The sequence below is a fragment of the Chiloscyllium plagiosum genome, unplaced genomic scaffold, assembly GCF_037043375.1.
Source record: "Chiloscyllium plagiosum isolate Xiang-an unplaced genomic scaffold, Cpla_swu_hap1 HiC_scaffold_35, whole genome shotgun sequence".
Classification (NCBI taxonomy): Eukaryota; Metazoa; Chordata; class Chondrichthyes; order Orectolobiformes; family Hemiscylliidae; genus Chiloscyllium; species Chiloscyllium plagiosum.
The window spans coordinates 28,648,397-28,657,491 of NW_028270173.1; positions in this window are offsets into that span (position 1 = coordinate 28,648,397).

The window sequence follows — 9,095 nt, forward strand, 5'->3', positions numbered from 1 at the left end:
TGTCACTGGAGCGTCGGAGGCTGAGGGGTGACCTTATAGATGTTTATAAAGTCATGAGGGGCGTGGATAAGGTGAAGGGTGGGTGTCGTTTCCCGAGGGTGGAGGCGGTGGGAGTTCAAGACTGGGGGGGTGGGGGGGGAAACTGGAGGGTGGGTGGAGGAGAGACGTTTGAAAACAAGACATGGGGCGCAATCTTTTGACAGAGAGTGGTACGCACGTGGAATTCCTGAGCGAGTGGGGGACACCAGGTACAGCATTTAAAAGACACCCAAAGTTCGTGTGAAGACTTGTACCTCGGGTGATGTAGTTGTGGGTGTGTTCGCCGAGCTGGGAAGCTGATCGGTGGCCTGTATCTGACACAGGGTGGTAGTATCTGATTCTTTAGTCATCCACGTAGGGATCACAGTTGTTCATAGGTAGTAACGCTGAGGCGGTAATAGCGCTTGTCCGAGCGTGTCTTGCCCGTGGGTGTTCAAGGTCTGCGGAAAGATTTGTGGCTCTGGTGCAGTAGTGGGACGTTTCGGCGAACACGCCCACAACTACGGTTTGGATAGGTACATGAACAGGAAAAGGTTGGGAGGGATATGGGCCAGGAGCAGGCAGGTGGGGCTAGTTCACTTTGGGATTGTGGTCAGCATGGACTGGTTGGGCCCAAGGGTCTGTTTCCGTGCTGTACAACTCTCATGACATTAGGCCATCTCCAAGATTGGGTGGGGAGGGTGCTGGTGAGGTGCATTTCCTCAAAAAGGGAAGAGTAGGGTAAACCAGTGCAGAGCTCCTTGTGCGAAGGAGGAGGTAGAGATTAAGATGAGGAGGTGAAGGTGTGCCGAGGACGGGTGTCTGGTGGTAAAACACAGTGGAGAGCCGGGAGGAGTGCAGAAAGGGAGGTCAGAAAGTGAACAGGAGAAGCAAAGAGGGATTGCAAAAGGAATAAAGACAAGCAACTAGCATGGAATCACAATGACTTCGATAAATTGTAAAAGGATGGCAAACTAAGGAGGGGGCCAACCAGGGGCCAAAAAGAGGGTTTACCCCTTTGAGGGCTGCGGGCATGGCTGTGGTGTTAAATGATGCCCTCTGGGCAATTAGGGACAGTTCAATAAATACTGGTCCAGCCGGCAACATCACAGGAATCAAAGTAATAAAAAAATACAGCCTCCTAGACTTTACTAATAGGAGCACAGAGTACAGAAATAAGGAGGCAGGGTGGCACAGTGGTTAGCACTGCTGCCTCACAGCGCCAGAGACCCAGGTTCAATTCCCGCCTCAGGCGACTGCCTGTGTGGAGTTTGCACATTATCCCCGTGTCTGCGTGGGTTTCCTCCCACAGTCCAAAAACGTGCAGGTTAGGGTGAATTGGCCATAGTGTTAGGTGAAGGGGTAAATGTAGGGGAATGGGTCTGGGTCTGGGTGGGCTACTCTTTGGAGGGTCGGTGTGGACTTGTTGGGCCGAAGGGCCTGTTTCCACACTGTAACTAATCTAATAAGAGGCGATGTTGGAACTTGCACGAGATGCTAGTTAGACCCTAACTGGAATATTGTGTCTGGGTCTAGGCACCACATTCCAGGAAGGATGTGAACACTGGGGGAATAGGGAAATTTAGGAGAAACTGGGGGCTGACAATGCTGGAGAGTGTGGTGCTAGAAAAGCACAGCCGGTCAGGCAGCATCCGAGGGGCGGGAGAGTCAATGTTCCAGGGATGTGAAACCTCAGTGATTGAACACATGATGCAAGGAAATAAAAGTATTCTCTCGTGTGTTGTTAGTGCGTGCAATATATTATCTGAAAGTGGGGTGCAATTGAAGCGCTCAAGGTAATGGAGAAAAGGTGACAGACTGGCACTGGGTCGTAATTCTCATTCAAGGTGGTTAGCACTGCTGCCTCACAGTGTCTCGGGTTCGATCCCAGCCTCGGGCGACTGTCTGTGTGGAATTTGCACATTGCCTGTGTGGGTTTCCTCCCACAGTCCAAAGATGTGCGGGTTATGGTGGATTGGCCCATGCTAAATCGCCCCGTGGTGTCCATCATTATATAGGCTGGGTGGGTTAGCCATGGGAAATGCAGGGTTAGGTGGGTCTGGGTGGGATGCCCTTCAAAGGGTCAGTGTGGTCTCGATGGGCCGAATGGTCTCTTTTTGCACTTTGGGATTCCATGATCTAAGATAGATGGGGAACGTTAGGACCGCTCCCCTTAGGGAGGAGATAACTGTGACAAGATTTCATGGAAGTTTCCAACACCATGAGATTAAACAGGAATAAACACCTCCCCTTCATAAAAGGATTGGGGGAGGTGGGTAGATATGTCAAAGTAATTTACATGGGGGGCACACATGATGCAAGGAAATAAAAGTATTCTCTCGTGTGTTGTTAGTGCGTGCAATATATTATCTGAAAGTGGGGTGCAATTGAAGCGCTCAAGGTAATGGAGAAAAGGTGACAGACTGGCACTGGGTCGTAATTCTCATTCAGAGAGACAGTAGAGACACAGAGGGCAGAACAGCCTCCTCCTGCCATGTCGCAATTCTGTGATTCTTTAGCATTTTTCATTCACATTACGGATGCAATTACTACCTTAAACCTGCTATCTAAATGCAGGTTATTGTTGTCATCACAGTGGAGGTGCTGCTGGTCTCTCGAGGGTCTGGAGCCCATGTGTGGGCCGACACTGCCACCTGCTGAACACTGCGTCTCTGAACAGTTTGTTGAACTGGGTTAAATAAGATAAAAGAACTCCCTTACAAGACCCATCAAGCTTAACGTAAGATATTGCCATAGTGACCAGACGTATGTTGGTCATGGCCCTCTGGAAACTAATTAACTCTGCTCTGGTCGTACTACTCACAGAGGTCTCTCGACTGTGCAGCCTCAGTCCATCATCACCCCTCAGCCTCCGATGCTCCAGAGAAAACAGCCCCAGCCTGTTCAGCCTCTACCTGTAGCTCAGATCCTCCAACCCTGGCAACATCCTTGTAAATCTTTTCTGAACCCTTTCAGGTTTTACAGCATCTTTCCGATAGGAAGGAGACCAGAATTGTGGGCGTGTGGGCGGCACGGTGGCACAGTGGTTAGCACTGCTGCCTCACAGCGCCTGAGACCCGGGTTCAATTCCTGCCTCAGGCGACTGACTGTGTGGAGTTTGCACGTTCTCCCCGTGTCTGCGTGGGTTTCATCCGGGTGCTCCGGTTTCCTCCCACAGTCCAAAGGATGTGCAGGGCCAGGTGAATTGGCCATGCTAAATTGCCCGTACTGTTAGGTAAGGGGTATGGGTGGGTTTCGCTTCGGCGGGTCGGTGTGGACTTGTTGGGCCGAAGGGCCTGTTTCTACACTGTAATGTAATCTAATCTAAAAAATCTAATCTAAAGAATTGCACACGATATTCCAATGTCCTGTACAGCCGCAACATGACCTCCCAACTCCTGTACTCAATACTCTGACCAATAAAGGAAAGCATACCAAACGCCTTCTTCGCTATCCTATCTACCTGCATCTCCACTTTCATGGAGCTATGACCCTGCACTCCAAGGTCTTTGTTCAGCAACACTCCCTAGGACCTTATCATTAAGTGTATAAGTCCTGGTAAGATTTGCTTTCCCAAAATGCAGCACCTCGCATTAATCTGAATTAAACTCCATCTGCCACTTCTCAGCCCATTTGTCCATCTGGTCCAAATCCTGTTATAATCTGAGATAACCCTCTTCGCTGTCCACTACACCTCCAATTTTGGTGTCATCTGCAAACTTACTAACTGTACCTGTTATGCTTGCATCCAAATCATTTATGTAAATGACAAAAAGTAGTGGACCCAGCACCGATCCTTGTGGCACTCCACTGGTCACAGGCCTCCAGTCTGAAAAACAACCCTCCACCACCACCCTCTGTCTTCTACCTTTGAGCCAGTTCTGTATCCAAATGGCTATTGTACGTAAAAATTTTAAACAATATCTACTTTGCTCAGAAAAATCAATTCTGCCAGCATAATTCTGTCGGTTAAAACAATATATTTGGATGTGGTTTTGTTTGGTTAAAGTTCACTAACTGGATCTGCCCAATCTCCATATCACCACACTCTCAAAACTTTCTGTAACTCAGCCTTAAATTGATTCAACAAGGAAGCATAGATACCTCTCCTTCAGCCGAGACAGTGTCTCAGAGCTGCACTGTGCCCTTCCTTCGCAAAATGTTATTAAGACTACGTTAACAGTGAGTTTTCAATCTGAAACTGACCTTTTTTGTTCTCTAATGGTAACGTAAGTTCCCTTCAATACACTCTCCACTTTGACTTATACTGACATTGTCACTCCTTCACTGTCACTGGGTTAAAATCCCTGCACGGGAGCAATGGCACAGGAGGTGTGCGGAGTGGAAGGTACAGGGACTGAGGGTACTGAGCCGTGGGGAGTGAATGGGTATTCACATGGCTGGGGTGACTGGAGAGTGAGTCGCGACACTGTATGTGTTTCTGCGTGTGGCCACACAGTGGTGCTGTTACTCCATGCCCTGTTACAGATTGTCAGCCCAACCCAGACTAAGGGAGAGAGGGTCGCTGTGGATCCTGGGAGAGAGGGAGGGTGGGAGAGAGGGAGGGAGGGAGGGGTTCGGAATCTGGGGATGACCCCCCCACCCCAGGATAAGCTTCGATAAAAAAATAGTACAGTCCTCTCTCCTTGATAAGTATGTACCTGTCAGGCAGGGAGGAAGCGGTCGAGCAAGCAATCCGTGGTTTACTAAAAAAAGTTGAATCTCTTGTCAAGAGGAAGAAGGTGGTTTATGTTAGGATGATATGTGAGGGTTCAGTTAGGGTGTTTGAGAGTTAAAAGATAGCCAGGAAAGTCCTAAAGAGAGAACTAAGAAGAGCCAGGAGGGGATATGAGAAGTCATTGGCATATATGATCAAGGAAACCCTCAAGGATGCTATAGGAATATCATGAATAAAAGAATGACTAGAGAAAGATTAGGGCCAATCAAGGATAGTAGTCGGAAGTTGTGCGTGGAGTCCAAGGAGATAGGGGATGTGCTAAATGAATACTTTTTGTCAGTATTCACACTGGAAATGTGATATTGTTGTCGAGGAGAATACTGCGATACAGGCTGCGAGACTAGATGGGGTTAAGGTTCACAAGAAGGAGCTGTTAGCAATTCTGGAAAGTATGAAAATAGATAAGTCCCCTGGGCCAGATGGGATTTATCCTAGGATTCTCTGGGAAGCCAGGGATGAGATTGCAGAGCCTTTGGCTTTGATCTTCATGTAGTCATTGTCTACAGGAATAGTGCCAGAAGACTGGAGGATAGCAAATGTCCCCTTGTTCAAGAAGGGGAGTAGACACAATCCTGGTATTTATAAAACAGTGAGCCTTACTTCGGTTGTTGGTAAAGGTTATAAGAGATAGGCTTTATAATCCTCTAGAGAGGAATAAGTTGATTAGGGATAGTCAACATGGTTTCGTGAAAGATAGGTCATTCCTCACTAACCTTTATTGAGTTCTTTGAGAAGGTGACCAAATAGGTGGATGAGGATAAAGCGGTTGATGTGGTGAGTATATGGATTTCAGTAAGGCATTTGATAAGGTTCCCCATGGTAGGCTATTGCATGGGATTGAGGGTGATTTAGCGGTTTGGATCAGAAGTTGGCTAGCTGAAACAAGACAGAGGGTGGTGGTTGATAGGAAATGTTGATCCTGGAGTTTAGTTACTAGTGGTGTACTGCAAAGATCTGTTTTGGTGCCAGTGCTGTTTGTCATTTTTATAAATGACATGGATGAGGGCACAGAAGGATGGGTTAGTAAATTTGTGGATGACACTAAGGTTGGTGGAATTGTGGATAGTGCTGAAGGATGTTGTAGGTTACAGAGAGACATAGATAAGCTGCAGACCTGGGCTGAGAGGTGGCAAATGATACATAGATCCTTTAAAGTTGCCACTCAGGTTGATGGGGGTGGGGTTAAGAAGGCAAACGGTGTTTTAGCTTTTATTGGTAGAGGAGGGGTTGGCCTGCTTCTGACTACATTTGGCATTAAGGAATGGGAGGAGGCCATTCAGCCCCATGGCCTGCTACACCATTCAATAAAACAATGGTGGATCTGACTGTGACCTCAACTCCACTTTCCTGCCTGTTCCCCGTTACCCCTGACTCCCTCATGGAGTCATAGAGCACGGAAATAGTCCCTTCGGTCCAACTCCGACCGAGTTTCCCAACCCAATCTAGTCCCACCTGCCAGCACCCAGCCCATATCCCTCCAAACCCTTCCTATTCATATACCCATCCAAATGCCTCTTAAATGCTGTAATTGTACCAGCCTCCACCACATCCTCTGGCAGCTCATTCCACACACGTACCACCCTCTGTGTGAAAATGTTGCCCCTTAGGTCCCTTTTATATCCTTCCCCTCTCACCCTAAACCTATGCCCTCTAGTTCTGGACTTCCCCACCCCAGGGAAAAGACTTTGCCTATTTACCCTAACCATGCCCCTCAATTTTATAAACCTCTATAAGGTCACCCCTCAGCCTCCGACACTCGAGGGAAAACATCCCCAGCCTCTCCTTATAACTCAGGCCCTCCAGTCTTGGTGACATCCTGGCTAATTTTTTTTCTGCACCTTCCCCAATTTAATAATACCCTTCCTACGGCAGGGCGAGCCCTCCCATATCGATCCAAAATCTGTCCCACTCAACTTCGGGTATATACGGTGACCCAGCCCCCACCGCTGTCTGTGGAAGAGAATTCCCAGCATCCGTCAACCTCCGAGAAAAGCCACCCTCCTCATCTCTGTCTTCGAAGGAACACTTTAAACTGTACCCCAGAGGAGTCGTCTCCCCCAGGCATGGGGAAAGAAAATCCTCTCAATGCCTCCCCTATCAGGTCCCTGCAGAATATCTTCCGCCTTTTATCAAGACCACCCGCTCACGTTCTTCCCCACTCCAGTGAGCGGAGACCCAACCTCAGGGAACTTTCCTCACGGGTCCTTTACAGAATCAGTCTCGCGAAGTTGCTGTGAAATGCCTCCAGTGCGGTCCAATTCTCCTCAAGTGGCAAGACTGTGCACAGCACTCTGGAAGTGGTCACGTCAATGCCCTGTACAAGCTGCCGTTAAAAGAATCCTTACTTTTATACTGTGCCCCATCTCCCAACAAAGTCCGAAATTGAATTCGCCATCCCTAATTGCCTGGTGTAACAGCAGTATGAACCTTCCATGGTTCACGTGTAGCAGGGTTTCCAGACCCCTTCATACCACAGCGTACCGCAGCCTCTCTGCACTTAAATAGAACCGGAAACGTTAAGCAGCTCAATGGGAAGTGTTTGAAACCACGAGCGATAGGAGTGAATAATTACCAGCCTCAGGAGTAACGGAGGGGGGAGGGCAGGAACACAGCTTTAAGGTTATTGGTAAAAGGAGCTGAAAATGTGTTGCTGGAAAAGCGCAGCAGGTCAGGCAGCATCCAGGGAGCAGGAGAATCGACGTTTCGGGCATTCCTGAAGAAGGGCTTATGCCCGAAACGTCGATTCTCCTGCTCCTTGGATGCTGCCTGACCTGCTGCGCTTTTCCAGCAACACATTTTCAGCTCTGATCTCCAGCATCTGCAGACCTCACTTTCTCCTATTGGTAAAAGGAGCAGAGGCAATATGAGGGAAAGGGTGACTTATCGTAGAGATTTGTTGCTATCTGGAAAGCGTTGCCAGCAGGTGTAATAAAAGCAGACGGGGTTAATACCTGAAGGGGGAGGGAATTACAGGGGTGGGGAGTGTTCCAGGCCATTCCAGGGGCGTGAGTCGGCAATCGGGAAGAGCTTGCTCATGCACAGAGGGTGGATGGGAATCTGAAAGTCCTTCTGTAGTGACTGTAGCGGGGTCAGAGGGGTGGACCTCATAGAATATGAGTTCCCTGACTGGGGCTGTTAACCTGGTCCAATCAGGGAGCCCTGGCTGACGCATATAACCAGGAGGGTCAGAGGTTCTGCTCGCTCTGAGGGCTGGCTCTAAGGGAGCTGGAGCAGCATCAAGGACTCTCCGTGTGTAAGTAAAAGTCGACTTGGTGGCGGGACTCCGGCCTTGGTGGAACTGCCGCCCTGGAAAAGGCCTACGGAGGTTGGGTGGGGTGGATTAATCGCAAAGCCTTGGGACGGAGATCCCAAGATTTTCTTTTTTGGTTCTGTTCGGCAAAGGATGGTGAGGGTTGGGTGATGATTGATCGATTTATTGTCGTGCTTACTGAAGTACAGCGAAAAGCTTTGTTTGCGAGCTGTACAGATCATTGCGAACATGGATCTAACATCACACAGGGCGGAGAAGAGAGATCAACGCTAGCGAGGTCAGCGTTATTTGAGGCTAGGGAGTCCAGTCATCCGTCTAATAACGGCGGGGGAGAAGCTGTTCCTGAACCTGTTGGTGCGTGTGTTCGGGCGTCTGTATCTCCTGCCTGACGGACGAGGTTGTAGGAGAGGATTACCGGGGCTCGATGGGGCTTCGATGATGTTGGCAGCCTTTCCGCGGTAGAAGGAGCAGATGAGGCAGAGATCAGATAGGTTGGTGCCTGAGAGACAGGAAGAGGGCGGTCTCTGGAGGGGTGATTGAGGGAGTGGGCTCAGAGGGGTCCTGACGTGCCAGGGGCCTGTGAGCCGTGTTACACAAGGGAAGGAGGCTTTTGGTCTGTGCCGTGTGAGGTGATATCAGAGAGGGACACGTTAGATTAGATTCCCTACAGTGTGGGAACAGACCCTTCGGCCTAACAAGTCCACACTGACCCTCCGAAGAGTAACCCACCCAGTCCCATTTCCCTCTGACTAATTGACCTAGCACTATGGGGCAATTTAGCACGGCCAATCCACCCTGGGGGAGGAAACCGCAGCACCCGGAGGAAACCCACGCAGACACGGGGAGAATGTGCAAACTCCACACAGAGAGTCGCCCGAGGCTGGAATCGAACCTTGTGCTGTGAGGCAGCAGGGCTAACCACTGAGCCACCATTAGGCAAGCAAACACACAGATTAGGAGCACAGAAAGTAAAGTAGGAGGAGGCCATTTGGCCCTCCAGCCTGCTCCGCCATGGCTAATCGCCATATCGCTCCCTCTAAAATCTGAAACAAATGATCCATTTTGTTC